General features: G+C 31.5%; 1 long non-coding RNA gene across 1 annotated transcript; it reads left to right on the forward strand.

Moving 5' to 3' along the window:
- Positions 1–9,779: 9,779 nt before the first annotated feature.
- LOC134709892 (uncharacterized) lies at positions 9,780–17,033 on the forward strand. The gene is made up of 2 exons (XR_010106072.1): positions 9,780–10,067; positions 16,765–17,033. It is a non-coding gene; the product is annotated as an uncharacterized LOC134709892 (long non-coding RNA).
- The last annotated feature ends 8,727 nt before the right edge of the window (positions 17,034–25,760 follow it).

Genomic DNA, 25,760 nt, shown 5'->3' on the forward strand with positions numbered 1-25,760 from the left:
AAGAAACACAAAAAGTCTTTCTAAAAAAGCACTTAAGCAAACATGAAAGATTATATAAAGAACACAACAACGGAATGCATTAGTACACAGCTGAGTCAAATAAATTTCACCAAAAACAGACCAAACAGTAAATGTAATATTGATAAAGACAACTAACATAACACTTTAACACGTAACTAAGATGATAAACAACGTCAGTACGACGAATCTATACTTCAAGACTATCGTTTATTATCAGTGCAGTTGATAGGGAATATTTATTAACAAGGTCTTGGTACATTCCGATGAACTTTTTTAGAAAAAAAAGACGAGACGTTCTTCGGCATACCACTTTTCATCAACTTTCTGTTCAGACTCTAAGCCTTGTGACATTTAACAAATAGATATAGGAAGATGTAGTACGAGTGCCAATGAGATAATTCTCCATAGTCTGAGTAGGAGCTGCAAGCTTTTGAATACCGAATAAGTTTGGAAACGTATATCCTATATTCCGATAAAATTGATATTAATACTAAGCTGGGGAAAATAATTATTTAAAGATAGAACCGTCTCGTTCGTAATAGATTATGGTACTGAGATAACTGTGTGTATCAAATTCGAAGTTAAACTCTTAGGCGTAGGAAGCCATATATGTTGTTACATATTTCTAGTTAAGGAGATATATCAATTGACCCCATCAGAAAAGTTCGGACTGTAAATGGAAAGAACATCATTTATATATCTGAAAGTGAAATTAAATAACCTGGTTTCTTCTTATTTTTGACAAGTGTTTGAAGGAGCTCCGATTCATATAAAAATAATAAGAGGTCTACAAGGAAAGGGGCACAGTTAATACCAATAGGAATGCCGACAATTTGTAGAAAAAGTGCACTTCTAAATTCAACAACACGTGTTGAAAAAAGGATATATTATATCATAATAAAGTTCGCAATATACAAAAAATCAATTATCGATAATACATTGATATTATGGAACGCCGGAACTGTCTTATAGTGTAAATATTTAATGTGTTTTGTCGCTTTGTCTTTACGTCCTGTCATTTCTTCTTGATGTTATGTGCAGATGCCTTTATATCCTGACACGACATCTCTGTGTTATGTCAAATTAGCAATTTGTTTGCTCAAACAATTGTATGATATGTCATTGCTAAATTTTGTTGTGTAAAATATGCATTACATTATGCTATAACTACTATATATTCTGTGAATACTTCGGAACTTTATGATAAACCACCTTTACATTCTCTCATATTTTATCTATGTTGTGTCTATTCTTCTTTCACGTAAGTCAGTTAATAATTGCGTCCTGTCTCAAGTGTTATTGTTGTGTCAAATGTTCTAAACGTTTTGTTTTGATACACCTTTGTTCTATGTAAATCTCATGATATTATAGTCTTTTGGCGTTATGTTATGTTTATACATATGTATCTCCAGTGAAAAACATAATACATCATGGTATAATTCAAATGCGTTTTGCCGTACAGTTGAAACTCTCTGTTAGCATTCATTACGTCATGTGGAAATGCCTCTTACAGTATGTGCAAACAACTAATATGTTTTGGGCAAACCTCGTTTTCCTTATGTGCAAACATCGTTCACCCTATGTGCAAACATAGTTGACCTTATGTGCAAACACCTATTACGTTATGTGCAAATACCTATTAAGTTATGTGCAAATACCTATTAAGTTATGTATAAAAACTACATCATTATGTGCAAACACTATTACTTTATGTGCAAATACCGCTCACATTATGTGCAAACACCATGGAAGTTATGTGCAAATGCCCATTACATTATGTCCAAACATCCATTACGTTATGTGCAAACACCTATTACGTTATGTCCAAACACCAATTACGTTATGTGCAAACACCTATTACGTTCTGGTAAACGTTTTTTTTGACACAGATTTAAAAACAAAACGCATCAGTGACATGCATTTTGAAAATGAAGAAAATTAAAATATTTACCTTTCTTAATACAAACTGTGGATTTTTATAATTATATTGATTGATGTAAAACTGCTATATACATACAATGTATCTAGTTTTATGGGAAATTATTTTGCTCCACTTTAAAAGTGTGCATTATGCATCCATGCTGTTGTTTTTTCTATGGTCGGGTTGTTTTCTCTTTGTCACATTCCCCATTTCGATACTTAATTTTATTTGAAAATTTGTTCACTTTACTTGTGGAAAATTTTAACAAATATACAGACACGACTCTAAGTTTCCAAGAGATGCAACTGAAAGGAACACAACGATATAAAATAGAAGATGTGGTACGAATGACAATGTGACAACTCTACAAAAGAGACCAGGATGATTTGTTATTACCCTCCCAGTATGGTTTTCATATGAACTAGATTAATGCTACAAATGTAATGACGTCTCCCACGATTCACGTAGCAGCAAAGGAATCCTACAAAATGTTTAAGATTTTATTTTCGTTCATTTCCTTTATAACAGTTGTGAATATTATTCTGATTAACCTTCCTAAGACTTATTATTTCCTCCGTCCCTGACAAGGCGTGTTGAAAAGGTGGATGTACTGTAAAGGGATGGTCAGGTGACCCGGCCCTGTTTTCTGACAATTTTTTTTTTTAAACTCACAGGGATGTTGGAAAAATTTGATCCGATTTTTTGATCAGGCAGGTAGACGGGTTTAACAAAAAGCTGCATTTTCTCTAAAAAAAACCCTATTTTTTTCATGTTAAAAACTGCCTTATCCTATAATCCACAAAAATGACGCATACATATATTATTCTGGATTAAAGGGTTATCAGCCTTTTTCACCTTCACCGGCCATACTCGAAATTAAATCCCGCAACTTGAAACTCCAGATAATGACTTTCATTTATCCGTATTTGGTCTAGTAACTTTTTGAATCGTATCATCAAGAACGATACAAAAAAACACATTATCTAGTAAATTGTTATTGTTTTCTTCTATTCTTTGTTTTATAAGTGATGTGTATATAGTTTCTTTTGTTGTCTATAAGAATGAATAAATAATTTCGTTGCTAACATGTTCATCATAGCATAATTTTCCCTTTGAATTTCAGAAAATACTGAATATCTATAAAAAAAAGATGTGGTATGCATGCCAATGAGAAAATTCTCCATGAACGACCAAACTGACAAAGAAATAAATAACAATAGATCCCCTTATGGCCTTTAACAAAAACCCATATAGCAGTATCAGCTAATCTAAAAAACAAATTAACCCATTTAGTTTTTTCCCCAGTTTAAAAAAAAATTGTTACAGTTAAGTAATTCGCTATAAGATATGAATCAAAGTACTAAAATACTGAACATCGGATGACCGCAAGTTCTTGTGGACGGTCACAAGCACTTGTCTCAGAAAACAAAATCACATCTCGTTACCTGAAAGTGACGTTAAAGTACAGACATTTTTTTTTTCTGTGCGTGGATGGTAAATTCACCCTCATCGTAGAAGTGATACAAATTAGTAAACTCTGTTTTTTTGTTATACAATATTTTGATACTTATAAATTACAGTTACATGTATATATAATTTTCATCCATTTGTATATCATTCTATTCCACTATATTAATTATAGTGCTGTGCAAGTGCATGGTGGACACTCTTCTGTAATATTTCGATTTTTCTAATAGATTGCATTTGAGTGGGGATTCATATTTTTCAGCAAAACATTCACTGTCCCACGCAGAGAATGAACAAAGACAGATAACTCTGCATGGGATATCGCAAACGTTCTTGAGATATTCCTCCGCATGCGGTAACACACTTTTCTGTACGTGTGTCAAAATATTAAAGATGTTTTTACTTTTTTTATGTTTCTAACGAATTAAACGAAATTTTCATATTATTAATTTATGTTAAAAAAAAACCTATTTTTTTCTCTTTTTGATTTGTCAATCAATAACCAGAACCAGAATGTTTGAAAATGATGGAGCTGAGTTAGTTGGTTCTATAAACAGTTTGATTAAGAGGGAGCCCGGGACTCAGTTTTGCCAAAACTCCCTGCTAATTAAAAAAAATACAAGATAAGAGGTGGCGAGAAAATATCTTCGTCCTCAGTCAATATAATCTAAATAGACGCATATATAATGTGTTGACCTTGTCAAAAGTCTTTAATTCATAAATGTAATTTGGCGCCTTTCAAACCCATATGTTATAATTATGTATGCAAGATATGGCGACCTATGAAATGACCCGCTTGGTGCAGATGGAAAAGAACATTACATATATAAGGCCGTTAGTGCTCTCGTTTGAATTGTTTTACATATTCTTTTCGGGGCCTTTTATTGTTGACTATGTTGGATGGACTTTGCTCAATGTTTAAGGCCGTACGGTGACCTAAAATTGTCAATTCCTGTGTCATTTTTGTCTCTTGTGGAAAGTAGTCTCATTGGCAGTCATACCACGTCTTCTTTTTTTATATCAACTTATTTTCCGTTCACATTTTCCGTAAAGAAATGAGATTGCATTTTGTTTTTTACATGTAGCTTTTTTTGCTTTGAATAACAGGGCATAGCTTTTAGTTTCCGTCGATATACACGCCATCTTGAAATAATTACTTTTCACATATAAACTATGTTTGGTTGCTTCATGATGTGGCTGAAATTCAGCAACAACTATTGGCTTAAATGTAATAAATATTTACAGACTGTTCTCTTATGAGGACATCAAATGCCGGAAAAATTAACTGTGTGTATTACATTTCAGATCAAATGTTATTAATTCATGGTCGTTTTATTATGCATAAAATACTCACTGAAATTTAAAAAATACAATATCAATCATTAATACGTTTTTACTTGCATTGCTAATCTGCAATATGTAGACGTTACGAGTGATGCTCGTGCCTATAAGCGTAACATACGTTATCGCTAAAATCTAACGTTTTTCATGTTTTAGACGCTACAAAAATACTTCTAGAATAAATAAAGTTAATGTATCTGTCTAGTTAAGGGGTGGTTGGGATCCCGCTAACATGTTTAACCCCGCCACACTATGTATGTATGTGCCTGTCCCTTGTACATGTAGACAGGAGTCCGTAATTCAGTGGTTGTCTGTTGTTTATGTGTTACATATTTGTATTTCGTTCCTTTTAAATAAAATACGGCTCTTAGTTTTCCCGTTTTAAGGTGGTATGGGTGTCTTTCGCCATCTTGGATTGTAAAAAACAGAGAATCTAAGGTCCATATTTTCTATCAAATTAGCACAATTTGATGCAAGCATGCAGATATTTCATGTGTTTTTACATTTAAAAGATCCAATTTATAAGAATATAACTTATAAATATAAATCTATGTACAAGTGTAGATTTTTTTTGGTTGTTTTTAAATATTTCGAAATTGTCATTTTAAGGGGAGGTAACTCTAAAACAGTGCATTTTCTGTTGGATTGTTCATGGAATTTTCCTACTTTGTATTTAAGCCGGAAAAAACGCACGGTGACCCTATGTTTTATTTTGATATTATCAAAGCATTGTTTGAAAGCTATATTTTCCTAATTTATTTTACAATTCTATCATTTCGTTTAGTTGCTATTCACAAAATGGTGTTTTTTCCTGTATAATCCATACAAAATGTGTCATTTTGTCACGACCCGTAGCTTGAAAAAATGCACGGTGACCTATCATTTTTATAATATTTTTTAACATGTATCAATAGATACTACATTTTGGCAAAGTATGAACAAATTCTATCATTTTTATTTTAGACTCCCATACCACCTTAATTGTTTTACATTGTAATTGCGGGGCCTTTTATAGCTGACTATGCAGCATGGACTTTACTCATTGTTGAAGTCCGTACGGTGACCTATAATTATTAATGTCTGTGTTATTTTGGTCTCTTGTGGAGAGTTAATTGTCTCATTGGTAATCATACCACCTCTTCTGCGGGACCCCAAATTACGGCTTCAGTTTTTCTCGACAATTGTCGGTATGGGGGCTTTATACTTCAAATGGAATTATTTATGCAGTCTTTGTAAGTACCAAACAAATAGTTTTCACAAGAATAACATGACAGATACGTAACTGTCAAATAAGCATCATTCAAAGAAGAAAAAAGACTTGATAAAGATTTTAAATATTAGGAACGATTTAAAAGATATTGTGTCACGATCTATACTCCCGATTCGGCGCTTACAATACAGTAACTTAGTGTCGTTCAAATGTTTTCCGCAATATTTTAAAAAAATCTACCGCAGATTGTATTATTTCGTTCCCGCAATAAAAGATAATGTCTACTTGAAAAAGCCCCCGGCTGCGTCCTAATGTTCCTTTCACGAAGTTTCGAAGAATAATTTCGGATAAAAATTTCATATTCGTGTTGGAAACTAATGTCGGTTTAGTAACATTCAAAAACAATTTCGTGACTTATACTGAACCGATAATATAAAGTGATAATGCATGAAATATCAGGCAAACTTTCTACTCCGTCTGATGTCCAGCGAATTTGTCTTAAAGTTCTCTAAAGTAATTCAACATGTTGCCGGGTTTAGTGTATTTTCTGACAAGTGTAAGTTTTTTCTTAGTTTTTACAGAAATATATATTCGTATCCTTTCAAAGAAACATTGGGAGCATCATCCGAAACATTCTTCGTCCGTACATTTTAAAGAAGACTCTTTAGTGCTATAAGATAGAAACGGGGGAAAAAATGCTCGTACAATTACGCACCCAAGTTTTACTCGTTTAAACTTGCAAGTGCTGCACTACATATAAAATTTGCGAGATAAAATAAAACATTCAAAAATAATCAGAAAAATCAGTAACATATAGATAACTCAAATCGTGGTTTAAAAAGTATCTCTATATATATGTAGAACAATATATGCACCGACAATCGACTAAGTTGTGCGCTTGTTCTCTGTGTTTTTATGGCACTGCGTTTTTTTGTTGCTTTGGCTATTCAAAACGACGTCAGGTTGCCGCCGTAAGAAATTTAATGCGTGCGACATCTAGTCACCAATTTTCAAACATTATTTTCTCGGACAGTTCTAAGCTATGGTGATCAATATAGATATTTTGAAAATATTAGAAAATAACATGTCTATATAAGACTTTGATAAAGTGCAAAACTAATCATTATTTTCGTTTATTTCGACTGGACGCAACGTTTTTGTAAAAAATAAACGCGTGACATTTTATTCACCAAATTAAAAAATGTAGGATCTTTTTTGTTTTTGTGTTTGATCGATTTTGCCTTTGAAATTAATTAATTACCAAAAAATAGCATTAAACTAGCTATACCATTTTCTCACCTGATGACATCATTTATCCGTATTTTTCAACTGTTTTCGTTAAAGTAGTTTCGAAAATTAATGGAGATGGCACACTAGGAAATTTTGCAGATTTGCATGGCGTAACAGAATAAGACGCCATTAGCCGTAAAAAAAATATATCATAGTGGGTTGTCATTTCATGGCAATTCGCGGCAACAAACGAAATAATAAAAATCGGCGAAAAAAGTTGAAAAGAAGGCTTATTCTTCATTTTTCGTCATCAAATATTACCCGGGACAGCCCATTATTTTTCCAAAATCCAGAATCAAATGCACAACAACACGAAGAAATGCGCTTTATCATGTTTTAATGGACATAATTGAAAAAGGATATTTATATCCAGCACAATGATATCTTTGTTTTACTTAAAATACGTTATTTTTGCACCTGCAGCGCATTTTTATTCACTAAACATACAAAAACGTAAACGGTACGAACATCGCGCGTAACGTCGTACGATTTGTTTGCTTAAAATGTTCCTGTACATTAAAAATGCATTAAATGTATTTCATGACTTTTGTCAATTTAGGCACACCTCCAGAGAGACACATCTCGAGAATCGTGTCTAAATATTTGTAAATATTTAAATTTTCAACAAGTAAAGTGAACAAAATATAAAAAGAATGCCGGGATGTATAACGCACACTCTTTAAGTAGAACAAAAATCTAAATATTTATAAAAAAAAAACATTTTTATATCAATTAATATATAAAAACACTACATTTCCAATACTAAATCAACAACCCTATGCTCACATATAACCTTTAGTTCACTTTCAGCATCCAATGGATATTAGCTTGAAAGAGAATACAGCGAAGTAGTTCAGAGCTTTTTAGAAAGCTAAAACTTACAATTGTCTTAATTTTCAAAGTGTATATCACTGATGCGTTTTGTATTAATCTGTGTCAAAAAAGCGTTTACCATAACGTAATAGGTTTTTGCACATAACGTAATTGGTGTTTGGACATAACGTAATAGGTGTTTGCACCTAACGTAATAGATGTTTGGACATAATGTAATAGGCATTTGCACATAGCGTAATCGGTGTTTGCACATAATGTAAACGGTATTTGCGCATAACGTAATAGTGTTTGCACATAACGATGTAGTTTTTATACATAACTTAATAGGTATTTGCACATAAAGTTATAGGTGCTTGCACATGAGGAAACGATGTTTGCACATAAGCTGAACGATGTTTGCACATAAGGAAAACGAGGTTTGCCCAAAACATATTAGTTGTTTGCACATACTGTAAGAGGCATTTCCACATGACGTAATGAATGCTCACAGACAGTATCAACTGTACGGCAAAACGCATATGAATTATACCATTATGTATTATGTTTTTCACTGGATATACATATCTATAAACGCAACATAACGCCAAAAGACTATAATATCATGAGATTTACATAGAACAAAGGTGAATAAAAACAAAACGTTTAGACCATTTGACATAACAATAACACTTGAGACAGGACGCAATTATTAACTGACTTACGTAAAAGAAGAATAGACACAACATAGATAAAATATGAGAGAATGTAAAGGTGGTTGATCATAAAGTTCCGAAGTATTCACAGAATATATAGTAGTTAAAGCATAATGTAATGCATATTTTACACAACAAAGTTTAGCAATGACATATCATACAATTGTTTGACCAAACGAATTACTAATTTGACATAACACAGAGATGCCGTGTCAGGATATAAAGGCATCTGCACATAACATAAAAAAGAAATGACAGGACGTAACGGCAAAGCGACAGAACACATTGAATATTTACACTATAAGACAGTTCCGGCGTTCCATAATAAATGACTCTGTTTATATAACATCAATCATGTACATCAAATTATATATTTAAATAAAAAAGCACTGTTACTCTCTACAATGCATATAAATTGTCTCATGATATTTATTCACATAAGCGTTATCATCTTTTAATGTTTGTATTTGTTCATTAAGACTATGCATGTATTGACGATCATATGATTTATTATTCGTTTATTTCAGAATGCTCAAATCTAATAAATTTAAAGAGCCTGAAAATGGAATATGATTTATATTGCTTTTTGTCATCGTTCTATTGCCCCGTGTTTTTGTCCGTTGTTTCGTGTCATTGTCAAGATAAGTCTCAATGAATGAGTGATGTCACATATTATCTTTTGTCGCAAAACAACACCCTTACCAATTTAGAAAATAATGGTTTGAATTGTTTTATGCTCCCATGATTTAAAGACTATTGTTTTTGGTTTCTTTATATATTTCTAGAAACGTGTGCTTCAACATATCTGATACAATTTAAAACCTTTTAAATACTAACCTATTCAGATACAGGTTTTATTTTCCAAGTAGGCTGCCGCACAATGAAATAAATTTGAAATACATGATTAAATGAATTATATTAGATATTGTTTGAGTAAGCATCGCAATTATACTGTCAGTTATTTTGAAAAAAGTCCATATATAACGTATTTGACTCATGAAAAGTCAATTACCCATCAATATATACAATGTCTTGTTTAGAAGTGTTTTTTATTTACATTATCTTTATTTCAGTCAGAATTATTACCATCATATCCACAGGCCGCTGCATTTACTCTCAATGTATCTTTCTTTATAACGGATTGGGGTGTGTCGGGAGTAGAACCGTTATTAACCAGTAAATACATACAAGGGACGCCTCCACGATTTGAGCGCTATAAAAATATATTTATTCCAAAAAGAACACAAAGCATAAACACTCATGAAATCCAGCCTAAAAAGGGATATAATCGGTACGTATTCTTCTCTTAAAAGTTTACTTAAGTTTTGCTTCTAGATTTTAATAATATTGAAAGTTAATTGAATACACCAATGTCTAGAAATCGTATAGGCTATGTTCTATCAATCATACACTGCAAGGTGTGATAATGTATCTTATAAACATAAGTATAAGTATGTGAAAAAGTTCAATGATTTTTTAACTGGCATAAGTAATATTTTTTACCTTATTGTTCCATATTATCAAAAGTTTAGTAGTGTGTATTAACTGCAAATTATTCAACACAACACAACTCATATATTTTATAAATTTCAATTATTTCTAGCCAGAATATCACATACCCATTTTGGACAATTGTTATACTGACCAAATATCCCAAATGATTTGCAATCCGTCAATTAAGGGGAATTAATATGGTTGGGTTTTGTTTCCATTTAGTGTTGAAATTAAGGTTAATGATATAATTTTGTTGGGTTATCCCCTTAACCATTTTCTTTGCAAATATTATTTGTTTGGTTGTACATGAAAAAATAAAACATATTATTCTTACTTTTTTATTCATGAAAATTCTAATGTTTTTGCACAGTGTTCTACCAAGGTTTGCTTTTGCATGAATATAGATGAATATATACTTGTTTATACAGGTACTACATCATAGCTTTTGATCTCATAGACAATTATATGATTCAAATTGTAATCAGAGGAATGAAATATATAATGTTAAATTGTTTAAATGACTAAGAAATTAAGAATACATAAAAACTCCAAAGATTTGAATTCTAAAGAGAAGCGAAGAGAGCAGTTCGAATACAAGTACATGAAAATAAAACTCGGACAAATTTAATGACTGCATGTTGCACTTTGTAAATACAGCTGTTGCTCAAAACGCCTCTTTTAGGGAGAAATTGAATATTCATAGAAAATGAATTTTGTTTCCAAACTGGTTCCCAGTTATGCTCTCTGTGTTCCATATCGCAGATACAGAACTTGGGAATATTACCAGTAAATAAACACGTGCATATTGTTTACATTGAAATCTGTGGTAACCTTTCATTCGAGGTAGGGGTAGTTAAGAAAATTAGTGTTAGTTTAAAATCTGAGAAGTTCAGGGCATATAAACGTTGAAAATATGCCGCACAGCCCTTTATTTTCACCTATGAAAAAAATTGTGGTGCATACGAACTTTCAATAATTCTAGGATAGTTTTTTTTTCAAAACTTCATAGTAAAAGTGGTACAGTATTAGCCGTAAAACGAGTTCCTATGGAAAATTGCATTGTCAATTTTTACAGAAATGCAACCTGCAACACACGCATTTTACTGAGATAAATCTGGTTTTATCATAATTTATAAGAAGTGAAAAATAGTCTTCAATCGCTCTGAAAATCAGCTTAACACAAGTTTACATATAAGAGACCTATACGTTGCCAGTTTTTCATATACTGTCTTGGTTTATCCTCAATTTGGCATACAAGTAATTATTCCCCTTTTTGAATACTGATTTTTACCCATATTATACCCAAAGTTGATTGACTGTAAAATAAATATTCCTTAATCTATGAAAAAAGTCTTAATGTTCATTTCTTTTAACTTCTATCAATTCTGAATATATTTTTTTTTACCTAAATGGTATTCCTTTATTAGTTAGATTTAGAAAATAAATATGAGACTTCCTTATTGAGATCTACATTTTCTAGTGTATCGTTTTTTATACAAACCTTTATAAAAGCGTTTTGAATCTATAAAAATCTGGAAATATTTGTTTTCTACATATACTTCAATTGTTTTACTAGCAGTGGTATTGTTTTATTGAAACAATTCTTAGTTTCTAAATTGAGGAAATATTGAGATAATCTATCATTTTCTGCTACCCATTGCAATATTGAATACACATAATATGAACACGCATTTTTTGGTCTTTAGTGAGAGAAAACGTCTCACTATTGCATTCAGTTATAAAATATTCTTTAATTCTCCAACGTTTGCGTTTTATTTCAAATAAAAAAGTTAGACCTTATATATGAACAAGAGTGGTCCTTAATTCTCACTTAAAAGTATAATTTCATATTACTCATGTAATACTTTTTATTTTAAAAGATTCCAAAACATCATTAGTTTCAATACAGAATGATGTATCAAATAAGGCACGCATAAACTTCAGTTCAAAATAAAATGGAAAGAAACAAAAACGTGTTTGGTGTGGAGGGGTCAACACAATAGAACGTATACTCCTGACTTTTCCGTATTCATCAACATTTCGGATCGACAATAACTTCTGCATATTTGAAAAGATAGAAATAAAACTGAGCTTTGAATAGGTTTGGTTTTATTTGGTATCCTAGCGCAAACCGATAAAAACCACATACGATAACTTAGAATTCTGTAAAACTTTAAATAAATTTATATAATAAAATTAAAAATGTAAATTGGGAATATGTCAAAGAGATAACGACCAGAACAAAGAGCCGACAACCGCAGAAGGCCACCATTGGGTGTTCAAGGGGTGACTTCCCATTTATCCAACTTTTCAGCATGATGTATTCTCATTTAGCCAACTTTTTATTTTTGTTAACTATTGGGTTGTTTGTATAGTAATAATAGGGTGTCTTTCTAAAAATTTACAGTAAATTTGTTCCTGTATGTTTTTATATTATATAAAAAATATATTTATGATAGGCGATAGTAAACTTTTTACATTTATTTTATTTTAAGAAATAAATGTTTTATCATTTATACAGAAGAAAACCACAAATCAGCAACATTTTTATATTAACATTTTATGAAAGTAACAAGTATTGACACAGATCAGTTTGGATACAGTACTAGTAGAACGTTTAGTTGTTTGACAGTGTTTTCTTACAAAAAGCTTTTAATATCAAATCTATATAATGGCAAACATACTGTGATTGCTTATTGTATAATATGTACATTCATGTAAATAAATTTTGTGCATTTGCTTAAAAATAGAGGACCATTGTTCGTGTTCAGCATATTTGCTATTCAATGTAAACATGTAAACAATGTTCACAAGCCATGCCCATATCTACAAGTGTTCAAAATTTAAACTTTGTAACAGTACTCGGCAATCTTTTCAAAACATGTGAATGAATGAATGAATGAATTCTATTTTTATAAAACTACTTTTCATAGTTAAGCTCATGTTATAATATATATAGCCATTCAATCCAAAATTCCATTTTTGAACAAATGGCAAACCACAAGTAAGAGTTCAACTAATTCCTCGTGCCAGAGTTCACTACCTAGCAGTTTCAGGCTACATATATTGTGTTAATACCAGAAAACAGGGCAAAGATGCGGAACGTGTATGTTTGAAATAGACTGCACTGACAGCATAAACACCACAAATAATCTAGTTAACAGATTTTCAAGAGACCATAACCACCCACCATCACATGCAGATATCAAAGCCAAGCTATTCCTGTTAGAGAAAGCACGCTCCTGTCTAGACCCACTACCAACACTCTATGACAGTGAAATAATAAAGTTATTTCAAATGATTTTACATTACATCAACTAATTGTCAGTTGCATATTTTAACATGCTATGCTAAATAATACTACAGATACTTTGTGTACTAGAAGAAAATAAACCGTATCATGTCAATAACTGGTTTTTGAAATATTGTTTGAAGGTTTAGTTAGCTTTTGAGGTGAGCAAATAATTGAAACAAACCAATATGATAGCATTAATATATAATTTAACAGACAACTTGTGAATAGATAAAAAGAAAACCCTGCTGTTTCCTTCATTGCCATAACAACAAGAATAAACAACATATACACCATATATTATATCAATAAAATTTATTCTAGCAACTTGTCTAGCAAACATAGTATGTTATCATGTATCTAATATTTCAGCTATATTTATTTAATATATTGTATATTTTGGCCCATATATTATTTATTATATTTTGCATAAAATATATTTAACCATCTATTATTTTCATGTTCAAATATTTTTGTTTATTTCAGGTGTGACACACACCTTTCATACAACATTGTCATATATCATTCGAAACTGTTTCAACGGTTGTCAAATATTCTTAGTATGGATGCAATGTTGAATATAAGTAAAATTTAAGTAAAACTACAATATTTTTACTTCCAAGGTGTCAACAATATTACATATTGTTTCTGTCAAATTATAAGATGAACCATGAAATAAGAAAACTTTTAGAATCGAAGTTTACTGTATCTAAAATAACGCAATCACTTGAAGATAAAATCGTGTTCTTATCAGATATCACAAGTACGGCTATTTTGAGTGTTTCGTGTTTCCTTGTTTTTTTTATGTCCCATTTATGGGCATTATGTGTTCTGGTCTGTACGTCCGTCCGTTGGTCCGTTCGTCTGTCTGTCCTGCTTCAGGTTAAAGTGTTTGGTCCAGGTAGCTTTTAATGAAGTTGAAGTCCAATAAACTTGAAACTTAGTACACATGTTCCCTATTGTATGATCTTTCTAATTTTTATGCAAATCTAAAAAAAATTCCCCATTTTCACGATCCAATGAAAATAAGTGATAGTGCGGATGGGGCATTTTTGTACTTGGAACACATTCTCGTTGCTCTTTTTTGGTTTAATCTTTTTGCGGGTTTACCTACGTTTGTTTTTGCGTATTATGATTCATTAAATATCAAAAGCAAAATAAGAAAAGATACCACTAAAGCAAGCAAATACTGATTCTTTCAAGATCGAAAGATCTGTTAGTGTAAATACAATTAAGTTTACCTTATGCCATATTTTTCAACAGCTCATTTCACAAACCTTGGAACATTAGAGTATGGAACGCATACAATTTATCAATGTTATCATCAATTAGACATTTTTGACATCAACATATTTTATTATTTCTGTTTGAGGAAAATATGCTTTCAGCATTTATATGAATTAATTTCTCTATTCGCATGATACAGATTTCATAGAGATGTTGCCTAATAAGTATCAATTAAGACAATTGTTTAGAATTCCAATTCAATGGATGTTATTTTACATTTAATATATTTATTTCGTATTAACCTATTAGCGTTTGATAACGAATGTAACCCGAAGGGATAGAAAATAAAGCAAAACTTTAAACAATTAAATCAACCGACCGATATCATGTATGTGCAGTATAGGTTTCGATGTGTATGAAATATAATACTCACTTGTGGTATCTTAAATCCTATGATTTTCAAAACCAATAATCAAAGATCAAGCCTTAATGAAAGTTTTATTATAGTGCATTTAGCTAATTGGAAGTTAGATTTCTATGACATTAACCATATATTCGCCCGTTTTCTATAATTGTCTTTATATGTAATGACGGGACGTATAAAATAACACATTTTGAAATATTTTGTGTTTTTTGTATATACATATAGCTAAGGGTACTTTACGAAAACGTGAAAAGGCATTACACCTTTAACTGTTGAAAACAACAAAAGGGTCATTATAATGGTTTTTGTATTTAACTAGAATTAGGATAAACACAGCAGTTATTTTTTTTCAAGATGAAATTACGGATTGATTTTCAGAGATCATAGACAATTATTCATACATTCATTTTATCTACAAATTTGGATGAGCAACACTAGCAGACATGAAAGGTTATTTTATTGATCATTATTACTTTTACTGTTAAATCTGTTTTTTGTTATATCTACTTTACGTTAGTCTGCATTTATGTATGCCGTCATACGACAAAATTATTGTTATGTCTACCTGTGCGAATTTCAAACACGCTATTTTACACCAGTAATGAAAACCTTCTATCATTTATGGGTAGACTTTACATAGATAAATTCAGCCGTATAAGACAAACAAAATGAGAATGTTAAATTTGATGTATGCCTTTTTGTGCTTCTTTGTTACATTTGTTGTTTATATAGTGATATTAAGATGATAACACACTATTGACTGTTGTACCCCTATATGAGACATTTTTACTCTTTGAGTATGTTTGTTTTGTTCATGCATCGTTGAAAATGTAATGGAATTTGGTGCGACTGTCATACAAGTGAGAGGTTTAGCTAGCTATAAAACCAGGTTCAATCCACCATTTTCTACATTAGAAAATGCCTGTACCAAGTCAGGAATATGACAGTTGTTATCCATTCGTTTGATGTGTTTGGACTTTTGATTTTGCCTTTTGATTTTTGATTTTCCTTTTTGAATTTTCCTCGGAGTTCAGTATTTTTGTGTTTTTACTTTTTAATATCACAATAATTAGGATAAAAATGCCAAAACTGTATCAATATACAACACAGACATAAAACGCAAATTACATCAAAAATCATACAAACGTAAAGTTAAATCTGACAACGATGCCAACCAAAAAAGTTATTGTTGTTTTAAGTCCATACCGTATAGTGAAATAGTAATCAAAGGTACATTTACCATGATTATAATTGGATACGCCAGACGCGCTTTTCATATACATAAGACCAATCAGTGACGCTCAGATAAAACAGTAAGACAGCCATAGTTAAAACACACTTTATACTGATTATACAAAGTGTATTTTATTAGGCAAAATATATCTAATGTAACAATGGTATACACAATTAAAACAACACTATAAAAACACCATGCGTCCAAATAACATCTTCTGGATCTGTCATTTAGGCTTAACGTTTAGATTATGAAATGAAGCTGCAGAAAAGACAGTATATACATCAATATTCATTACACAACTATTTCCTTTTCAGAATTCTACTAAGAACTCACAATGTTGTTCTATATCATTATAGAAAATGTCCACGTGATGATATCAAATGGAAATACTGTATGCATATAAAACCACGTATTGATAAAACAATGTATCAATTGATGCCAAAACTGCTAAGCAATGTGATGGACGTGAAGGCACGAACTGGTATCTCCTAAGGTTATTTGTTCAGTGTTCTAATGCACGTCTTTTGATGCAGATCTCCAAAATGACAGACTTACATTGTGTTATTAAAAATTACGATATTTTTGCATTGAGTCATCTGGTAATATAATAATCATATTTTATCTTTTAACATTTTCATTACTTCAACTTGAATAAGTTTAGAAGTTAATATGTATTTACATTTATGTATTTCGTACTTAATTATAATCCTGGTACCTTTGATATTTATTTAAACCACTGAGTCGATGCCACTGCTGGTGGACGTTTCGTCCCCGAGGGTATCACCAGCCCAATCGTCAACATTTCGGTGTTGACATGAATATCAATAATGTGGTCATTTTTACAAATTTACTGTTTATACAAAACTTTGAGATTTTCGAAAAACTAAGGATGTTCTTATTCTAGACATAGATTACCTTAGCCGTATTTGGCACAACTTTTTGGAATTTTAGATCCTCAATGCTCTTCAACTTTGTACTTGTTTGGTTTTATAAATATTTCAATATGAGCGTCACTGATGAGTCGCATGTAGACGAAACGCGCGTTTGGCGTACTAGATAATAATCCTGGTACCTTTGATAACTATTATTTCACACATGGTATTCATATCGTGAAATCAAACAATACAAACGAAAAGCTTTAATGCAGAAATATGACTTTGTACAATTAGTAATACGTAGTAAGGAATATATACATAATTGGCTTCAAATCTTCCAATATTTGACTTGAAGTGTTCTAGATAAAGCTACGTAACAAAAGAAATTTAAAGATTATTTTTATATATTGATATTGAAAACGATTAACAGGAGACCAGCATACCATCCCTTTTGTTCCATTTAGACTTACGGCTAAAACAAGAGGAAGGTCATCGGTGGCCGAGTCGTCCAAGTAGTTACTATTAGCCAGTCAACACTGAGATTTTGATTTCGAACCTCGCTTATGTGAGTGAAATCTTAATTGAATAGGGTTGTCAGTTTTCCTTTAGAATGTCGGTGTTTTTTCAGGAATTACGGCTCCCTCCAACAATAAAACTGGCCGCCGCGATATAGTCCAAAAATGGCGATTAGTCGTAGAGTTAAAACATCAACAATCAATCAATCAATAAATCACGAGGAAAGGAAAATAGTTGTCACTTGAACAAAATATCAACAAAGACGTCTGTCTACAGTACTTTTAACCCGATGCAATTCTTTGGCTGAACGGTGAATGATCTGTGATGTGAACTTGATTTCTGACGAACTCCCTCGACATGAATATCAATAATGTGGTCATTTTTCCTGTTTACAAAACTTTGAATTTTCGAAAAACTAAGGATTTTTTATTCCAGGCATACATTTCCTTAGCCGTATTTGGCACAAAGTTTTGGAATTTTGGATCCTCAATGCTCTTAAACTTTATATTTGTTTGGCCTTTTTAATATTTCGATATGAGCGTCACTGGTGAGTCTTGTGTAGACGAAACGCACGTCTGGCGTACTTAAATATAATCCTGGTACCTTTGATAACTATTTAGCTGATCTGTTGGGTTAAGAGTTATGATGACAACCATCAAAGATCGATCAGTAATTTAATTACATTCACGGATCAGAAGGATACTTGTATAATCAAAATTCTGATATTTTTAATGGTTTCATAACTGTAGCATAATGATACGCTCAGATTATCATTATTAGTTACACAATTGTGCCAAACCAATATCATTTGAATTCATTATTTTCCTTTAAGTGTGATTCTATAACTACAGATAATTCTTTTTTCACATTGACTAAAAATTCATTTGAAATCCTATGCTGTCAAGGAAAACTTGTATCCTGTGTGTACCTTCTTAATAAAATATTTTCAAAACAAAGGATAAATAAGATACCAAAAACTAGTGTTCTATTGTTCTACTGCAGTATTTTTCCTGATTTTAAAATTCATGCATATGTTTTATTTCAATCAATCGCTTTAGTGCCTTTTGAAGAGATGTTTGTCTGTTTATAACATTTTGTAAATTGTTTGTTATGAGATCGTAACACAGTGATGACTGCTGTACTCATATTTTGACTTTTATTTATTGTGTCTGTTTTGTTCACGCATCGTTGTAAATATAACGGAATTTAATGCAACTGTCGCAGAAGTAAGAGGTTTACCGGTATAAAACCAGGTTCAATCCACCATTTTCTACATATTGTAATGCCTGTACCAAGTCAGGAATATTGCGGTTGTTATCCATTCTTTTGATGTGTTTGAGTGTTTGATTTTTACCATTTGATTATGACTTATATCTAGAAATTTACTATGAGTGTCGGTTGAAAACAAAACTTTACGACAAAAGAGATGCGTTCAGCTTCCCGATGAATTGTTATCATCAATTCGTTAATATTACGGACGCCATCACGAGTTGGTTGAACGTTGTGGAATATTCGTTATACACAAGATATCGAATATGTTCCTTATGTCGTACCTTCAATCCCCTTCCCTTTTTACGAATTTGACCTACCGAATAAGACTATTTACTGGCTTATAAAAACATGTAGACACAAAGTTAATAACCTATACTTTAGCCCAACGGTTAAAATCTGTTTTATCAAAAATAATAAATAGTGATCACAATGGATATGTAAAAAATTGGTACATTGGTTTCAATATCCGACAAATTCAAGATATCATAGATTACTCTGAAACCTTTAATATAGATGGTGCTTTATTATTTATAAATATATTTTTCAAAAGCTTTTGATTCGTTAGAATGGTCATTTATGTATGAAGCTCTTTTAAAATTTGTTTTCCCGCATTCGTTTATCAAATGGGTTACAACTTTATATAATGGTGTGAAAGGTTGAATGCTCAATAATGGGTGGATTTTTGAAACCTATAGCAGTTTTCGTGGTATTAGACAAGGGTGTCCCTTGAGTTCGATAATTTTTGTTATAGCTGTAAAGATTCTGGCATCTGGAATAAGACAAGTTACAGGTATTATAGGAATTCAAATCAAACTTGATTCTAAAACACATAGTCTTAAAATCATTAAAGATGATACTACTCTCTTTCTTAAATCAAAACAAGAAATAAGCCTGGCATTTAATTTAATTGAAGAATTTGTTACTCTTTCTGATCGAAAACTTAATAAATCAAAAACTGAAGCAATCTTGCTTGGTAAATTAAACATTGTAAAGATAAATATGAAAACATTAGTTGGAATAAAAGCCCCATTAAAAGTTTAGGTGTATATTTTGGAACTAATAAAGTTGAATGCCATAAATTAAACACAGAAAATATTTTGAGGAAGTCAAGAAAAAGCAATTTCAAATTTGAAGAAAAGAAAGCTTACGTTTATTGGACGAATTACATTAATAAAAACATAAATTATACCAAACATTAACCTTTTTAGCGCCAGTAACCAATGTATCGAGAGACTTTCTAACACATTTAAAAAAATAATATTTAACTATATATTGCAAAACAAAAATGAAAAGATCAAGAGATCTACTCTATGTAATGATTATCAGGAAGGAGGTTTAAGAATGAATGATATAGATAGTTATATAACATCAATCCATATGCCTTGGGTTAAAAGGTTAACAACAGAAGAATTTTCAAAATGGAAGGTTATACCTTCATATTACTTTAACAAATTTGGAGCTAACTTCGCTCTATTTAACATGAACCCTGAAAATATATACGACATACTAAATTTAAAAAAAAATATGCCAGATTTTTTTTAGAAATATTAAAAAGTTGGTATAAAGTACATAATAGTTCCAAGATAAGCAAGGAGTTAAATTTCAAAAAAATAAGACAGCAATTTATTTGGAGTAATCAAACTATTAAATTAAATGGTAAAAGTCTTGTTTTTACAAACTGGACAGAAAGTGTTATTTTTTTTATTCATGATATCATAGATAAACAAGGAAATATCTCCCAAAAAGTAATCTTAAATAAATTAAAAAAAAATAAAACTGGATAGCAGAGCTTTCTAAACTAAAATCTACAATCCAAAAGGAATGGAAAATCATGTTAAAATCAAATCAATCAATTTCAACTAAAGTTCAAATAAACAGAAATCTTTACTTAGAAGCAAAAAACAAAGCCAAAACAATTTGCATTACAAAAATAAAAGCTAAAGATATATATAACTATATCAAAGGTATAGAAAGTGACAGACCTATTGGCTCCATAAAATGGAAAAATATTCAATCTAAATTCTTCAAATCAAATACATGATATATTAAACTTAACACTCACCAGTTAATCGTTAACACACTGAAAATGTTTCGGTGGAAATTGATCAATAATATATTAGCATGTAAGCAACTGCTTTATCAATAAAAAATAATGAAGGATAATCAATGTCATATATGTCACCATGTAGACAATTATAATCATTCTTTTAAAGAGTGTGAATTTTGAATCAAATTGGGTTACTATTAGAAAAAATAAAAATAAACACACATATTTAATCAATGCAAATTTAATACTTGGATACAAAATTCATGACAGTTCAGTTTTTGATATTAATGTGTTGTTAACAATTGTTTTATTTGCTGTTTACAAAAGTAATTTTGCATTAGAGTTAAAACACAAGTACATAGAGGTATACAGGGTTTTTAAATTAGAATTCTTAGAATGGTATGAAAATAGTATATTTTTAGAAAGAACATCACTACAGGTGCCACATTTGGAACAGGATCTGCTTCACCTTCCGTAGTTTTTCAAATCATCCCTAGGTTTTGGTGGAGTCCGTGTTGTTCTTTTACCCCTTTTTGTGACATTTTGTTCATGCATCTTTGTCAATATAATGAAAATTGATGCGACTGTCGTACAAGTGAGAGGTTCAGCGCTATAAAACTAGGTCCAATCCACCATGTTCTACATTGAAAATGTCTGTACCAAGTCAGGAATATGACAGTTGTCCTTTCGTTTGATGTGTTTTGTCATTTGATTGTACCATTTTTAATAAGTGACGACTTTACGATTGAAATTTCCTCGGAGTTCAGTATTTTTGTGAACTTCTGTTTACTATTGTCTCTGTTGCTATTTCTTTATCTTTGTTAATGAGTTTTTGCTGTTCATCATCTGAAAGTCACGATGAGGCATTTAACACGGAACAAAAAAAACCCGCCGTAATAGGTAAGTTAAAGACAGCTCCAGTACACTGGATAGACACATACAGGAAATTAGAAGACTTAAAACAAAGCCCTAAGGACTGGCATTAACCCCAAACCATATAGAATACACTTTAGTAACCAAGGCACCAGACAAAAGGCGAGGGACCAGCGACCCCATAGAACATCCAATTATCTAACAACTCTGAACAATACAAAAATGCTAATCTATTTTAATAAAATTGAGAATGGAAATGGGGAATGTGTCAAAGAGACAACAACCCGACCAAAGAAAAAACAACAGCAGAAGGTCAACAACAGTTCTTCAATTCCCGCGCCCGGAGGAGTCCGCCAGTTGGCCCCTAAACAACTATATACTAGTTCAGTGATAATGAACGCCATACTAATTTCCAAATTGTACACAAGAAGCTTAAATTAAAATAATACAAGACTAACAAAGACCAGAGGCTCCTGACTTGGGACAGTCGCAAAAATGCGGCGGGGTTAAGCATGTTTGTGAGATATCAACCCTCCCCTATACCTCTAGCCAATGTAGAAAAGTAAAGGCATAACAGTACGCACATCAAAATTCAGTTCAAGAGAAGTCCGAGTCTGATGTCAGAAGATGTAACCAAAGAAAATAAACAAAATGATAATAATACATAAATAACAATAAACTACTAGCAGTTAACTGACATGCCAGCTCCAGACTTCAATTAAACAGACTGAAAGATTATGATTTCATCATATGGACATTAGGCACAATCCTTCCCGTTAGGGGTTTAGTATCATACCATCATAACATATATGAGAAGAACATAACTCGTGTCATGCCAACAACTGGTTTTTGAATAAATGTGTTTAGTTCCGATGCAAAGACCCTATCAGTGACTCAATATTAACGCCAAAAATATGCAATCTTTAATGACTTGATAACAATATCGTAACTATACCCCTTCTTAATAAGTCGTTTCAAAGGTTTTGTTAGATTATGAGGGGAATACTGATACCTTTTTGCTTCATAAAGAATATTTCCATAAAAAATTGGATGTGAAATACCTGAACGTATAAGAAGTCTGCATGTTGAGCTATATTTACGAATGATGTTCTTATACCGATGATAAAATTTAGTAAATGTTTTGACCAGTTTGTGATATCGAAAACCCTGGTGTAATAATTTTTCAGTAATACATAAATTTCTCTCGTTAAAATCCAAAACATTATTACATACACGAGCGAATCGTACAAGTTGAGATATATAAACACCGTAAGATGGTGACAAGGGAACGTCACCATCTAAAAATGGATAATTAACGATAGGAAATGAAAAATCATCTCTTTTATCATAAATTTCAGTATTCAGCTTTCCGTTAGTGATATAGATATCAAGATCGAGGAAAGGGCAGTGGTCATTGTTAGTATTAGCTTTATTCAAAGTAAGTTCAACAGGATAAATTTCTTTAATATACATACTGAAGTCGTCATTATTGAGATCCAAATATCTAAAAGTATTATTAAATTTTTTTATTAGATGTTGTTTCGATGGGTCTTTGTCATAAATTGTAACTCATAACAATACAAAAACAGGTCCGTAATAAGTGGTGAACAGTTAGTCCCCATTGGAATTCCAATAATCTGACGATATACGGAATCCCCAAAGCGAATAAAATGTTATCTAGTAAAAATTAAAGGGCATATATATTATCAAAGCATGTCCAATTGACATTTGTTTATTGCTACTTGAAATGATCCAAAAGAGTTTGAACATAAATATTCACATTCTGACTTTTAAATGCCCATTTGATTAGTGTGTGTGATTTTTTTTTTAATGAGATTGTTAGGCAATGTTGTATACAGGGTAGAAAAATCAAAACTTTGAACGGATTCAAAATCACCAATATAAGCATGCAATTTATCAAGAACTTCAAACGAATTCTTGACACTCCAAAAGTAATTAATTCCACTATTTTCGTAGGCCTTATTTGAACAATTTATTATCAGGTTTTTAATTGTACCAATGCAAGAAAAATAGACAATTTAGTAGTTGAACAATGGCTTGAAGACAAAATCAATCTATATTTGTAAAGTGTTTTGTGTAGCTTCGGAAGCCAATACATAGTTTGGACTTTCATTGTATTTGGCTCTGCTTGTAAAACATAGTTTTAAAACTACTAAAATTTTAGAAATAAATCTGTTCATTATGCGAATATATCTGTATGACTTTAAAACCCGACGGTACTCTAAAGTGTGAGGGTTACGCTAAAGTGCGGTGGTCTACGCTTAAGTGCAATGGTGTTTCACGCTTGCATGCGATGGTTGTTGGTTTGCTTAAGTGCGATGGTTGTTTGCTTGGATAAGTACGAAGGTATATCACTATAAAGTGCGATGGACAAATAGGGTAAGGTTTGAGGGATGAAAACGTTAACTGCAATATTAACTTAAGATATGGAGCAGGATCTGCTTACCCTTCCGGAGCACCCCTAGTTTTTGGTGGGGTTCGTGTTGTTTATTCTTTAGTTTTCTATGTTGTGTCATGCGTACTATTGTTTGTCTGTTTGTCTTTTTCATTTTTAGCCATTACGTTGTCAGTTTATTTTAGAATTATGAGTTTGACTGTCCCTTTGGTATCTTTCGCCATCTTTTAAGAATGATTTAAATCTATCTATAAGCAGAATACAGGATACCTTTGCGTATACTATTTTGTATTCATATAGCTAAATGGTCGACTGCAGGACACATGCCCTTCTTCCAGCACACGAAAAAAAAACATTTGCTTCAGGCGAACTACCGTTATGTTTAAAAATTAAGTTATTGACATTTGATTTACCAGTTGTTACGGAAGCCGATAAGGGCCATTCAAAAAAAAAATTTTATGTCGTAATTACGACATAGCATGTCGTAATTTCGACATAACATGTCGTTATTACGACATCGCTATGTCGTAATTTCGACATAACATGTCGTTTTAACGACATCGCTATGTCGTAATTTCGACATAACATGTCGTTATAACGACATAGCTATGTCGTTATAATGACATAGCTATGTCGTAATTTCGACATATCATGTCGTAATAACGACATCGCTATATATAAAAGAATATGTATTATGATTGACAAGAGACTAAATGACACAGAAATTAACAACTATAGGTCATCATAATGCCCCAAAGAGTTAGAATTGCCCCCGCATAGTCGGCTATAAAAAAGAGTTAGAATTGCCCCCGCATAGTCGGCTATAAACGAGGGAGGAAAGATACCGGAGGGAGAGTCCTCGAAGTGCTGTGTGACGGACAGTGTTATTATTTAATTATTAGCTCCCTTGGTTGAACTCCAAATTTCTTATTTAATGTATTTTTTTGTTAAAAAAAATTACATGAAGCTTAAGAGGTATATATTTGTTAATTAAATAGCTTTTGCTATTTTAATTCATTGGTTAAAGATTTTTATTTATATTGTAAAGTTTGATATTTGCATCGTCACAAAATTTTTGATTACCCTCTCTGGATACCTTCAGTGAGAAACTTATATATTTTATAGATTCCATAGAAATTGAAACATGAATTGAATAAAGGGCTATACAGCTAGGCAAGGCTTTAATTTACCACTAGGTTATAGTAAACCTCTACTGCAAGCTAAGCATTCTATCTTCCTTTTAATAAGCGCAAACTACATGGCTTTTTGTAATTAGGGTAAATTGAAGTAATGATTGTTCTAATTTACTTT

The sequence above is a fragment of the Mytilus trossulus genome, chromosome 1 (genome assembly GCF_036588685.1).
Source record: "Mytilus trossulus isolate FHL-02 chromosome 1, PNRI_Mtr1.1.1.hap1, whole genome shotgun sequence".
In the NCBI taxonomy this organism is placed as follows: domain Eukaryota; kingdom Metazoa; phylum Mollusca; class Bivalvia; order Mytilida; family Mytilidae; genus Mytilus; species Mytilus trossulus.